This window comes from Parasteatoda tepidariorum, chromosome 8 (genome assembly GCF_043381705.1).
Source record: "Parasteatoda tepidariorum isolate YZ-2023 chromosome 8, CAS_Ptep_4.0, whole genome shotgun sequence".
Classification (NCBI taxonomy): Eukaryota; Metazoa; Arthropoda; class Arachnida; order Araneae; family Theridiidae; genus Parasteatoda; species Parasteatoda tepidariorum.
Window position 1 is genome coordinate 7,863,428 of NC_092211.1, and position 15,350 is coordinate 7,878,777.

Here is a 15,350-nt window from a genome sequence, read left to right on the forward strand (position 1 = left end):
CAGATGCAACGCAAACAAAACATAACGAGAAAATTGCCTATACTTCAGTACAGCAGGACGTTATAGACTACTCGCGTATAGCCGATATTTGTTGAAGAGCTGCTAAACGATACATTTCTTCATTATTAACTAGATATTTAAAAAGAAGTACGAACTTCTTATACTTGCAAATTTTGTCACCAGAAATTGGCATAGCTACTGACTATGAAACACAAATAACCACAAACAGTAGTTTCGTATACTAACGTGCTTGTGCATGCTTAACAATGGTATTTATTGTGTTGATGAAGTTTTACAGTTGTGAGAAGTCAGTTTGTATTATACACCTTTGTTGAACTAAATAACTAATAGAAAATATAGTATTATTTATATTTTATGAAATGAAATTTAAAAATGTAGCGTAGTTTGTGCATGCTCAGTGTGCACAAGAAAAGGATCAAAGATGACTCAGAATTCATGGAGAAAGTTATAAACAGATTTGCACAGCAAACAAAGACGATTACAATGCTTGTTTGATTAAACAATTTTTTTAATTGTTTTGTATCAATAATGACTTAATTATTTGTTTTTGAATAAAAATATTTTTTGAATGAAAATATATTATATGAAACTTCTCAAATAACAAAATCATTAATAATTTATTAACATTTCAAATAAATCTATTACCTTTTATCAAGTACCGCCCCGGGGTCCCCACACTCTCATTCCGACCCTCTTTTCTCTCAATTTCGTCATAAACATGTCTGTGTCCTGATTAACATTTCGAACGATTTTGTCAAGTGATGATAATTTGACTTGACTAACGTTGATCGCCATTCACAAAGCAGATACTTTCCGTTTAATGGGAATGGGTTGAGAGAAATCACGTGAACAGGAAGATAAAAACTTGGTTTTGTGTTCGTTTTCAAGCCCTCCGTGAGGGTTCCAAGTAAATAATTCGTTACAAGTAAATAATAGGCTTACTCGTTTCTAATTAAGAAATGTAAACGTTTCAAATTATTTTTCAGTCCGGAAAGTTCATGCTGATTTTCAATAGGTGGAGTTCCAGAAGGTACAACAAAAATGTTCAAGTGACAGCAAAACTTATACAATAAAATAAATTTTTTGTAGATAAAAATATATCATTACATTTTCTTGATCAACTTCACCTTACATCTTCTTCAAGCAATCTCAAGAGCCGGGTGATCTCTGTAAACTTTACTGGGATGCCAGAAATCATATGAACTCTCTGTAAAGACTACTCCTCATTCTCCCCTGTATATATATTTTTTTTACTTAAATTTAATCTTTGTGTTCTTTTTGTGTTAATATGCGTTTGACATGTGTTTTCTTTGTTTGTTTTTGTAATTTTGTTCCTTTTTCTCCTTGTTTATGTCCACTTAAAGCTGAACATTGTACAGGATTAATATTTCCAATAAAGCCATATGTAACAACAACAAGAACATTTTCTTGATCACCACTATAGTGTTCCGAAGAGTACTTCTATCAATCCCTGAAAAGTAAGTTTTTATTTAATTACATTCTCAAGTTACTCAATGATTTGGGCAGTGTGATTTTGCGTTTGCCATATTGGCTTCAATTTTATCTCTAACACTATCTATCTTTTATCTTTTTTTTCTTTAATGTCGATGGGAATTTTTTTTCTTGCTTGGAACGACCATTTTTGCTTCTTTTGATGTTGGTTGAACTAAAAAAAATTTTCACGGTTAGAATAAAACACATAAACAAATAATAAAACTAAGTTAAGTAAAAGAAGTAAACAAGAAAGAATTATATTTCACCTAATTCGATGAGCGATATGATTCTGTATTTAACTTCACTCTAACTAACAACTTATGTAGAGAAACTTAGCTTAACTTTAATGCGCCATTTTACTGGGTAAAGATTGTAGGTCACATCTGTGGGTGTGTGAGGTCTTCTTCTTGAAGTGCAAGTACCCATGAACTGATTGTGGTTGTTAGTAGAGCACTGACTATTGAGCCTTACAATTTTCTTTGACTAAATCATTTTAAAAAATAAATAAAATAATATAAATAATAGTAAAAGTCTAAATTATTGCCAGAAAATTCAATGAATGATTAAGAATTAATAATAGTTCCATCAGTAAAATTTGTCTTGTTTCTTTTTATTTTTAAGCAAACGTCAATCTTCAAAAAGCGTTAGGTCTATTCATATTTAATTAAAAATAACTTAATAAAACAGTGCTTATTATTAAGGCCCGGATTTTGATGACATTTGCATTTTTTTTGCATTTTTTGCATTATTGGACATTTTTTGTCTTTTAGAGCATTTTTTTAGATTTATGGGGCATTTTTCTTTAAATTTTTGGGCGTATTTTGCATTTTAATGCATTTTTTAAAGTTTTTTGTTAATTTTTCCAATTTTTATATTTTTTATCAATTTTCATTATTACCCTGGCTTCCAAACAATGAAGAAAATCTATAGGATATTAACAGGTGAAGCAAAATCTTTTCAAATTGAAGAAGTATTGTCAGTAAGTGAGACCGTCTTTTTCAAGTACACGCCTATAACATCAGTAGACGTTGAAAGTTTACATTTCAAATTATCGAAAAACATTTAATAATCCAATGTAATTCTGATATTTAGTAATATTATGAGATGGAAGTTGTTATATCCATTAAAGTTTCTATACAAAATAAAAATATTTTGGTGTCAATATATTTTCCTTTTTTTGTTATTTTAGGATATAAAACATATTTTTCAAACTGTAATGAGCGTAGAACAAGTATTGCATTGTTTTATATTTTTTAAATGACTCATAATAATTTTAAAGAGCAAAACATTTTTTTAATTCAATATTTTTACTTCATTTCAGGCATTTTTTGTGCAATTTTTGCATTTTTAAGGGCATTTTTTGCCCCTTTTAAGGACATTTTTTGCCCTTTTTAAAAGCATTTGTTGAGATTTTTTAGGTCATCAAAATCCGGGCTCTACTTATTATCATTAATTTTAATAAATTATGGTTGATTCAATTTCAATGAGCCAGTAAGGCGCAAGTATCATAAAACAATATCTGAAAGTTTTTTCAAAATAATAAATTAAAAAATTAATTTAAAAAAAAACTGCAAACTTAAATTTTATGCAACGATATTTGGGGTCCTTGTGCCCCCATCTGTTCATACAGAACGTTGCTATTTACTCCGGGGTGGAGAATTGTTCGTAAAATGTTTGCAGCGGTTCACATAAAGTAAAATTATAGGGATCCTCAATAAGGGAAAGAATCTTATATTATAAAAAAATTCAAAATAAAAAGTAATATTTTTAAAAACCACGTTTTAGTAGTGGAGAATAATAATTAAGAAAAAAATTGAAAAACGAAAAACGTGGGGCGCATGAAATACATAACAGTAATGTTATATTAGTGTGTGTATGTGTGCTCTTGAGAATATGTGTATGTATATCAGTAATTGTAATTGTATCTGAATGTGGATGTGGAATATGCTTTTGTATATGCATATGTATGTGGATGTATATGTGGCTGTGCATGTGTATGAGTAAGAAAATGTGTATATGTATGTGTATATGTACTGTTATGTATTTCATGCGCCCCACGTTTTTCGTTTTTCAATTTTTTTCTTAATTATTATTCTCCACTACTAAAACGTGGTTTTTAAAAATATTACTTTTTATTTTGAATTTTTTTATTTTAAACTATGATTTTTTTAATTTTTATTTTATATTTTTAAAAAATTATTATTTTTTAATTATTATTCTTCACTACAAAAAACGTGGTTTTTAAAAATATATATTTTTATTTAGATTATTTTTCTTAGTCAAGAGTAGTCAAGACTACTACAAGACCACTACTAAAGTAATAGAACTTTTATTTTAAATTAGGGATACAAAAATCTTTATAGAAAAACAATACCTTTACGACTTTCATTAGTTTTATGCTGATGACAACCAAAACAATCTGGAAATGAATGAGGAAAAACTGGATCCTACCACGTGATTTTTCAGCCAATAAAAATACTCCGACAACAAAAATCTTTTCACCTGACACGTAATAATTTGAAATAATGGAATCGACAACAAAAGACAATCTCGAAAATAATTTTTTTTTTAAATTTTAATTTTATTTTACTTTGCATGTCTTTTTTCTCTTCATTTTCATGCATTGTCATCCAATTCTGAACTGTGTGCTAAATTTGAAGTTTGTAGCTAGTCGGGAAGTCAGTTTAAAATCGATTACAAAATTCCACCCGGACAGACATACACGAAGGCAAGTTTATATAAACGTGGTAATAAAATAATAAAATAATTTATAATATTGATGTGTTACTAGCAACAATGCTTTTCCAGAAAAAACTTTGAAAATTTTATGCATTTAAGCCAGAATGTCACGAAAATTTTCATGAACTTTCGGGGAGCTATAATTAATTTTCAAAATTTCTCAGTTTCTACATAATAATAGCTTATTTTATATATACAGAGATGCCAACTACTCCGCTTTTAAAAAAAATGTTTTAATAGATTAATAGCGGATTAAAACATCACATTGAAGTATTCATTGAAAAGCTGAATAACTTCCAAGTAAAATTTGTGTAGTAGTGGGCGTTACTTTTCATCATACCGATATGAAATTATTCTCCGTAAGCTTTGTAGTAATTTCCATTTAACTCCTAAAAACTTAAGTGGAATGCGGGAGTAATATATAAACCTTGACAGTTATGAAATTTTTCATTGAAAGTACCATAATTTCATTAAAAACACTTTAAAAATATCGTACGCTTAACAGAAGCTGTATCAATAAATATTATTTAAAATTTAAGGGAATAAGATGAAAAATAAATAATTTATGAAGTCTACTGTATTTCTCATTAGCAATATGCAAACAAATTAACTCGAATTTTGTTTAAAAAAAACTTTTTAAAAAGTATAACATTTGCTTTTATTTAAATAGTATTTACTGTTCCTCGGCCCTGAGAAAAGCATCATTTTCTGTAGAGGTAGAAATCTACACACAGGTACATATAGGGCCCTGATATGCTTGAAACAGTGCCTCAACTTATTGAGGTCTCTATTTCTGTCCAGAAAAAAACAAAGCCTCTTATCTTAAAAAAAAAGAAACTCTTATTGGGCCAGTCCTAATAAATAAAATTGCTGAACTGCTATAGAACTGAAATTATATAGAATTTTATCATAAAAGTATTTAAATCAAAAGAATCAACTGGACAAATCATATTGCTAGATTGAGAGAAAAAATTCAGCAAAGAGGATTTTTATTGCAAAAATCTTCACTAGCCATAAAAGAGAAAGGGCAAAACAATTATGACTTCATTACGTTAAATAAGATTTTAGATTGATTAGAGTGAAGAACTGATAGACCAGGTCGAAAAATAGTCTGCCCTGGAAGGGTCTTCAACAAAGGGCCTTGGCCCACCCTGGGCTGTCCGTCCAACTATCAAGTTGTAGTGTGTCTACCACTACAAAAATACAATTCCAAATCCCCAGTATATAAGACATGTTAACTCGATTCTATGATGGTGTACCTTTTCATTTCTTTAACCCCACAAAGTTGTTTTGAGAGCAATATGTTTACTTAAAGCTACTATATCTTATAAAATATTTTTTCGACAAAATATTTTTTTAATTTTGATTTTAGGTAATAAATTCAATGTTTTCTAAGTATCCGATACCACCTGGGTAACAAATGAAATTTTTTGTTGAGTAATAGCAGGACCGGAGATTTCGCGTCCTGAGCACGCAATTTCTTCCCTTCTAGATATTTATTTTATTTTTTATCTTGAAGTTGTGTCATTTTTATAAGTTTTCAAGGAATAGTTTTTGTCGTACTCTTAATGTTTTTAGAGCTTTTTGTGTTTCAAGTTCTGTTTATAATTTTTAATTTTGCCATATGTAACATATCATTTTCCTGGGTACGGTACCGGTCATGTGAACGCTTCAATTTTCGTCGGTTACTCCAACAGGCGGCATTTCAGGATCCTACACACCTTTAATCACTTTCTTGATTATCCCGAGATAACTCGGGTGCGTATATATTGCAAATATTTATTATCCCGAGATAACTCGGCTGTGTATATATTGCAAATATTTATTATCCCGAGATAACTCGGGTGCGTATATATTGCAAATATTTATTATCCCGAGGTAACTCGGGTGTGTATATATTGCAAATATTTATTATCCCGAGGTAACTCGGGGGTAGTAGAATTCGTCAGTACATTTTGTTTTATCACGTTTTTACTCGGCCAGAAGCCAAAAAAACAATAATAATCTGCTGTGATCGCCCAGTTTTAGTTGTTAGTTTTGTTGTTGGATTGGGGGACTACAAACGTGTTTTTTGTGCGTTTGTATGAATGGATTGTGGGATTGTATGAATTTTGCGAGATTGTACGATGGTTGCTGAATTTACATAAAAAAAAAAGAGTAAAAAAAATGGCGTATCACTTCACTGTCGTTTGGAAAAGCATCACTTTGTGTTGTCCCTTGTTTTAAATACTGTCAAACTAAGACTAATATTTAAATTATCTCTTTTACCTGAGATAACTCCGGATAGTGTAAACTGATGGTAAATTAAATGTTTTTTACACTTAAAAAAAATTCAAAATTGAACTTAAAACTTGTGTTTTGTTTTCGTTTTTCGTATTTCTTAATGAATTAAAAAAAAAAATACGTTGATTTTTTTATTCTTTTGGTAAGGGTTAATACATTCCACCAATAACGAATGAATCAAATTTTCAAAAAGAGAGAATAACTATTTTCGATATTTTTGTTTTTCAGTGAAGGTCAATAGAAACGGGGTGTTATTCATACGGTGCTGTTCTCAAAAACGGAAGAATAAATATTTAGAACGATAGTCAGAATGTTTATTTGAAACAGATTTTTTGGTTTAAAAGCTATAAAATGCATAGAAAAACAATATTTGGTAATCAACGTTTGTTCCCCTTTTGTCGTGTTCCATTCCAGATGTGAACAAACAAAAGGTGGTGACGCTGCAAGGTTGTTTACTCACTTGTTGAACACATACAAACTATGATGTTTACGCGTTTATTTATAGCAAGAGTTCTTCTCACCGAGGAGGAGAAAGTCACGACTCAAATACATTTTTATGGAAAGTATTACATTTGAAAAATGAATTAACATAAACAGAAAAATGAGTCAGTCACTTGAACTCTACCCTAACCTGAGGAACTTTTTTTATTCCACTCATTTCTGCATTCCATATTTAAGAATAAGACCACTATTCAAGACTGTGAGAATGAAATAAATCATAGTTATGAAGAAGAGCAATTTGTTACATAACCAATGAGTACTGTAAAAAATAATTGTTCCGAAGTTGTGAGAAACAAAATGGCGGCTCTATAGAGGGTGATAAACAATACAACAAAAGTGTAAGACAGACACAAATAATAAAGACTCAAATATTTATAATATTTATTTATTTAGCAGCGATAGCTCTCAGGGGATAGATCGTTCGCCTTCCAATGCGGCGAACCGGGTTCGAATCCCAGCTATGGCTGGTCGATACCGCATCCAGCTTGCACCGATCACATTGCTGATGTGAAATATCCTCAGTGGTTGACGGATCATGGGTTAGAGTCCCTTTGCTGTTAGGCTAACCGTGGGAGGTTCTCGTGGTTTTCATTCCATGTAACGCAAATGCGGGTTAGTTCCATCAAAAAGTCCTCCACGAAAACAAATTCCTCCCAATACTTGATCCCGGAGTTCCCTTGTCTTCTAGATTTGGTTCAAAATTACGTGGCTACGGAGTTGAACATTAGTAGTCGTAAAACCAAAACTGGGTCGTCTGTTCAACGGCCGTTATAAAATAAAATAAAATATTTATTTATAATTATTTGTTGCTCTTCTCGGTGGCTTTACGTTATTAGATGGAGCAAAACACGTTCTTTCTCTTTCATCCCATTAAAATAAAGAATAACTGGTCTGGGTATAGTTGTGTTGTTCTAGGAAACTCAGGATATTTGAAATTTACCACGATCAAGCTATTTTCTCCTTATATCTGTGTGTAAGAGCCTTTTTTCACAATATCTATCGTAAAAATACACATTATTGATGCAGCTGTAATAGCACCAAATTTACTCATAAAATATTTAGTATCTATGTTAGAGTATGTTTGGCATACTTTAAAACTGCATCCATTTCAATAATGCCAGTAGTGTCTACTACCGAAATGAATCATCATTGGTGCTAATAATGGTATGGCGACCTTTTACGGTTCTCCATAACAAATAAGTACATTTTTCCATTCATTTTGTTCTTTTTATTTCAATTAGAGCCTGTTACCAAAATTAATGAATCATCATTGACTTTAACAATATTTTGTCTATTTATTTACGCGCTTTTAAACGAATCATTACCATTTCTCTATTATTTGCCCTTTAGTACATAGATTATTTTACTTCAATTAGTAGCTATTACCAAAATTAATTATCATTGGCGTCAGTAATAATATTGGTCTATCAATGAATTAGTTTTCTTTCTCCATTAATTTTGCTTTTAGTATAAAATTTTTTTTTTTTTATAATTTCAATCGGGTACTTGCACACATGTGACGACGTCAGAGATAGCTAATCTTTATCAGAAGTATTGAAGTTGAGCTTAAATTCTTTACATAAGTTAGAATGGTAATTTACGATAAGTAATTAAATTCAGAGCTGTCTCGTCTACTTCTTTTATTTAACTTAGATTTATTATTTGCTTATATGTTTTACTGTAACCGTGATATATTTTTGTTTTGTATACCTGGAAACTTCGATGCATAGTAAGTTTGTTTATGTTCCACATGGGCTCGTGCCTGTCTTGGATTGAAATCTTTGTGAAGGAATTTAGAATGTGTCACTGCAGAGAATTGATATTTGACGAACTTGCCTTACTCGAAATAGAACGGAATTAATTTCAAATGCCACCATTCAACAACCAATCAGGATCGAGATACTCACACTACGTCACTTGCAGGTATCCCATTACCGTTTATTTTAAATTATGTAGTTTTATAGTAACACATTTTAAAAGCATAACTATAAACAAAATAAACACGCGGTTTCTGTTTACCTTGGAAATGGGTCACGTAGTTCAAGAATCAAGCAACAACGATGACACTGATCATTCAGATAAGTCCCGCAGTGGACTACTGTACGTTAAGACACGGTTCCCAGCAGATCACCGAAGTCAAGCATCACTGGCTGCGGTCAGTGTGCGGGTGGGTGACCACTTGGATCAGTCTGCGTAGGGACCGAGGGTGTGCGGTATGGGTCCTCGTTAAACTGTGCTACCGTGAAGTGCTCGACTTCGCGTACAGGTCGTCGGGCTACCGAAGCGGGGTGCCATCCCCTCTGCGGAGGAACAAAATTGTGATGGCATGTCTTCGGATCATTTTCAGGGATGTTTCCCAGATCGTCGCCAATAGCCCATTGTGCAGCTCTAGTGCGACGTAAATGAACTAAACTAAAACTAAACATTCAGATAACCTGACATGATAAATAAAAAAATAATTAAATATTACAGATTAGAGTTATAAGCCAGAAAACATCACTGACGTTATCTTTAAAATATTTGACACAACTGAATTTAGTAACAATACTTGTGGGGACCCTAAATTTGCACCCGTTAATTTTTCGATTTCCCACACCAAAAAGCTAGAAAGACCTGGCTCTAGAGTATAGAACATGGGTAGTCATAAACTGAAAATTCGATCGGCTGTTCTACGACGATTATAAAATAAAGTTTAAAAAAAGACAGGATTTCTAAAAATAGCAGTAGAATATTTCTATTGCTAGGAAAGTGTTTACTTAGTCGGTGAGGTGTTGTGCTTTATAAAAATATGGAGTTAAAATTGTAAGAACGAAACTATGTTCGTTTTTTTGTATTGACACCAGAAATAAATGTCTTTCACTTAAACCTTTTTCGTACACTCACTTAAACAGCGGGTATTTCCTTTTCTTGTCCTCATAGCTGAAGTCTCAGTAACTCATTATGAAAACACAATTTTTATATTTTTAGTATTAGGATTTTGACGGTGACTTTTATTGTAACAGCGGATTCCTCAGAATAATGTCGTAATATCGAGCTTGTTTTCGCATAGTTATTATCCATCGTCTGCAGTCTCATGAATCATTAAAATTGCACCCCAGAGCGTAATAATCCGATGGTGAGATGAAACAAATATTTAAAACATCCTGTTTTTCATTTTGTTTCCAAGTTCTTTTGTTTGAAACATTTAAGGATCTCATAACCAATTTCATTTTTCGAGCTTCCAGTTAAGTTCAAGCAGTTAATTTTGAACTTCGTTACAAGCTTTAATTTTCACGAAGAAATATTTATATCCTGTCTTTCATCTTTGCATGTGATTGCTAAATTTAGATATTGTTTTTAATTCAAAAAAAGACTGTTGCAAGAACTACCTAAAATGTTTCATTTAATCATCCATAATAGTCTGGCAATTTTTTTTTTATTTCTCATTACTCTTCGCCTTGCTTACAATAAAAATAAGTAATTTTTATCTGATGAACAATCCTCAACATTCCCGACTCTCCGATAATTTTCCTGAATTTATGTTATTCCGGTTTTTAAACCTGTTTAACCATTTAGCCATCCATTCGAGCACATAAAAGTATTCTCAGCAAATCGCTTAGCAAATTCATCGGCTTTGACTTCAAAGCATTTGTCTAGATCAGGGGTGGCGAACCATTATACACGAACGTGCCATTTTCTCTAAAAAATTGCTTAATGAGGTCATAGACGTGCCGTCAAATAATTTTGACTTCGTGATTATTGGGAAAATAATAATACTAAATACTATTAACTAAAGACTCTTTATTTACATTGGAAAAAAAAGCATTTTGCAATGTCTCAGTTATACGTGTAATTCAACTTAAAGTAACATCAGTGTGACTTCTGTTGTTGCAGATTAGATGACAAATAAGTAATAACTTATATTAAGTTGTAAGATGTTAGTTTAAGCAGGACTGTTAATTTTCCTTTGCTAGTTATTTATTGTAACTTGCTTTTTATGGCTATATATTGTTTTTTTAGCATTAATTGTTAACTTTTTTATTAAAATTGTTTATTATTTTGTGTGTTTTTTTTTAATTTTAATTTAATTGCTACATATGCTTCATAGTGTAATAACAATTCGTAGTGTAATAACGAATGTGATTGGAGACGTGCCCAAAATATTGTGTCGGGTGCCATAAATGGCACGCGTGCCATTGGTTCGCCATCCCTGGTCTAGATACTGGAAGATGGAGGCTTCTTTCAATGCTGAATGAATTCAATAATGCTATTCAATAAAGAAGCAAACAAGAAAAATGCTTATTGCTACATTTCACGCTATAGATGGTTTTAAAAATTGGTATATGTATTTATTTTGAGGTAGAAATTTCAATATTATTACCAAAAAAATGATGAAAATAAATCAGTCGAAGACAAAAAATTTTTATTATATCCAACTTCCTCTCTTATTTTGGTTCACTATATCTGGGAGTTCACAATAGCAGGGTTTGACTGTATACATATATATATATATAGGTCGANTAAATGAAACTTATTGTTTTTCTTAACTTTCTTAGTGTTTTCTTGTACTCATTTATTTATATATATATATAAGCAACAAATTCAACTAATTTCTATTTTGTATATACTATATTTAAAAAGGCATTTAGAAGGAATAATCTAATATTTATTTAATTTTAAAGTAGTTGTCTATCTTTCCCAAAACATTGTTTCTGTGTGTTCACATATATTGTATGAGACCAGCTGTTGATGATGTTATATGGGACCCCTGTGTGCATGCATAATTAAGCAGAAGGCAGCTGGTTGATATTATTACTACAGATAACGGTTATTAAACCCCGTGAGTTACTTTAAAAGTAAATAAATAAAAATAAAAGGGGGGGAGCAGCAGGTGTCATCTGGATTAAAACAGCTGCAAAAGACACGCATTTGCAGGACATTAAACTCGTCATCAAATTAAAAGAGCGCATATTCTGCTGATTAATCATAAATAACTGTAATACTGATCGCTTTTATGAAATCTCACACCTTATGTGGAAAATTAGTGAGAGGGAAGCACTTTTCGAAATAGATTGGTTATCCGAAGTTTTTGATTAAAAAAAATTTTTGTTTTTCAAATTCTTTATTGAGTTACGAAGCATATAATGTAAGGCTTATGAATAAAAATAACATATTGATTAAATTTGATCTTTGATTTTTCTGACAAATTATTTTTTTTGCCACTATTTCGCATTAATATTGATGAATATCGCCGATTAAGAGCTCAATTTCCTCTTTTAAGGCTTTAATGGTTAAATGCTTGTTGGTATAAACCTTATAGACATGATAAAAAAATAAAACCAAGAAAATTAAAAATGTCATATTTCATGTTCTGAGAGACCGATTTTGCATTCCATTTTTACTTATCCTGAATTGTTCGCTGTTTCGTTCTCTTATTCTTTTTCGTTGGCAACATTTTATCATTCAAATAGCACACAATTCAAATTTAACTTGAGTTTTGGAGCAAATATTGCAAAAAATCAATATTTTTTAAAAATTTTATTAATAAATACAAGGAACTAAAACAAAACTTAATGCACAAGCTTTAAGTTGAATACTACAAACATTTAATATTCTCTGATGAATACTACACATTTATTGAAAAGGGAATGGATGCTCCATATTGCCCAAAAGAGCTCAGTTGAAAATGACACTGGTAGGTCAAGTGATGACGCTAAATATTTGGATAAAACTTCTTTGTTGCTTTGTTCAATTTAGTTTCCTAACAAGGAAATATTAATGAATTTGATGTAGTGCATCTACCACTACAAAACTACAACTCCAATTCACTAGTATATAAGACATGTTAACTCGATTCTATGCGGGGTACCTTTACAGACGAAGGTCAATAACTCTCTCCACATTGGTGATCCGGACGTGATGCGAACACGCCTACCTTGGCAGAAACGCCCACTACGATTTAAACACGCCTACTTCGATGGATATTCTAGATTGAATAGTTGACTTGCTACTCGACTGCTATAGGCAACAAGTGTGCAACTACGACCGTGAACTTAGTACAGCTCTCGCAATCAGCACTCTAAAAGTATGGTGATTTTAATACAGCTCTCCCGGCTTCTCACAAAACATCAATGAATCCACTAGTGGTATCCGTTTATCGAATTCAATCACAGAAATAATTCTGGTGGAGGAATACTATGGTGCATCTACCACTACAAAAATACAACTCCAATTCACGAGTATATAAGATACGTTAACTCGATTCTATGATGGGGTATCTTTTCATAGACGATGGTTGACATGGTCGATAACTCTCCACACATTTGTTTTGCTTGCTTAAATGATACACTAGATATTATTGGTCTCTGTTGTTTTTGGTCTCTTTACACACCGTAAACTTCGCTAAAAATTCCCGATAGCCATTTTTGAACAAAATTCAGATTTTTTTAAAAATCCATATTAGTTGCTTTGTACTATAACTTCGGAAACGAACGATTAGTTGCTTTGTACTATAACTTCAGGCTGCGATTATTTTTATAACTTTTTGCTCACAAATGTTTTTTTTTTTTGCAATTTATTTTATGATTGTGCTAATTGTGTTTTTAGAAACCACGTAACTAAATTTTTTTTTGTCCTTATGATATTCATTTATCCTATAATAATCACAATATCTTGGTCTCTTGCTTATCTGAGTGGCATAGAAATTATTTCTTCTTAGGAAAATTTTTTTCTTCTGGCCATAATCGTACAGCTACTGAATAGCAGCGTTTGAAAAAAAACGTAAATGAAGTAGAAAAAAAATATTGATACAATAAAAAACATTTTTGAGTAGTGGTGGTTCAGGGAACAGAGCGCTCGTCCCCCAATGAAGGGAACCGGGTTCAAATCCCGTCGATGGCTAGTTGATTCGAATTTTCTCACCCGGCTCTCACCGACCACAGTGTTGACTTGAAATATTCTCAGTGGGAGACGGCTTATGGGTTAGAATCCTCTTGCCGTTAGGCTAACCGTAGGAGTTTCTCATGTATTTTCTCTCACTGTAACGCAAATGCAGGTTAGTTCCATCAAAAAGTCCTCCTCGAAGGCAAATTTCTGCAAATTTCTGCCGAAGGCAATTTCAGCAAATTTCTGCCAAAGTCTTCTAGATTGGGTTCAAAATTACAAGGCTACGGAGTTAAACATTGGTAGTTGTAAACTCGAAATTAGGGGGGTGCTCTTTAATGATGGTTATAATTATAATTTTAAAAAAAAGCAAAGTCTGAATAAAGTTGTAAAAAGTAGTAAAGATCTTCTTCAATCTTAAACATTAATTTAAAGAAATAGTAAATATATTTTAAAGAAAACTTTTATGCGCATACTCAACTGTCTGTATTGGACAAGTCTGTGATTCTCTAATTTGATATACTTAAATGCTTCTAACTCTTTCACTAATTTGCTTAAACTTTCCAAAATGTTTGCAAATGTTGCAATAAAATAAATTGCTTAAATATTTGATGAAAAATAAAAATTTTTTAAAGTTATACTTCTTATGCGACTTCCAACAAGGTTGCGTTAAACGTTTAACGCTACATTTTTATTGGCCGGGAAATCACGTGGTAGGATCCAGTTTTCCCTCATTCATATCCATATTGTTTTGGTTCTCACTAGCATAAAATAATAAAAGTATTGTTTTTCTATAAATATTTTTTCAGTTTGATTTGATACACACATAATTTAATAGGGTAGTATTTTTTATTTTCAAACTTAGTGAATAACAATTGTAAAAAATGAGTGAAAACAATCCCACGGACAATGCGACGGATTTAAGGTTATGTCAAGGTACGTCTCTTGTGAATATCAATTGATTGTTAGGTTTTCTCTTTTGAAATTACATTATGAGGCATCCACATACATTATTAATACAAATACATTTTCCATGAATGGACGCTAACCATCTAAGACGTTGCCCTGCACTTCCTCCTGGGGAACGATATTGGCGGGCGAGATGCATTATTACAGACCTATAGACTCTTTATTTTTGTAGCTCTTGTTTCCGTTTTTTGTTCTTTCTCTTTATTATTCTTGGCTACAAATTTGTCTTTCATGTCTGCCATTGGAAATAAAAAAATAAAAACATTTTCCATGGCGAGACCATGAGGCAACCACGAGCACTTCCACTGGTTCAAGAGGTCCACGAGGGAAAAATGCACAATATTACCGTTATTACAGAACACGAAAGCGAGCGGAGCAGAAAAAGAGTCGTGGAATAGAACTAGTGATCCTTCTACGACTGCTGATTCTTCTACAATTAACGTCGCAGGTTACGAAGTTTAACTTCTTCAACGCGGAGGGAC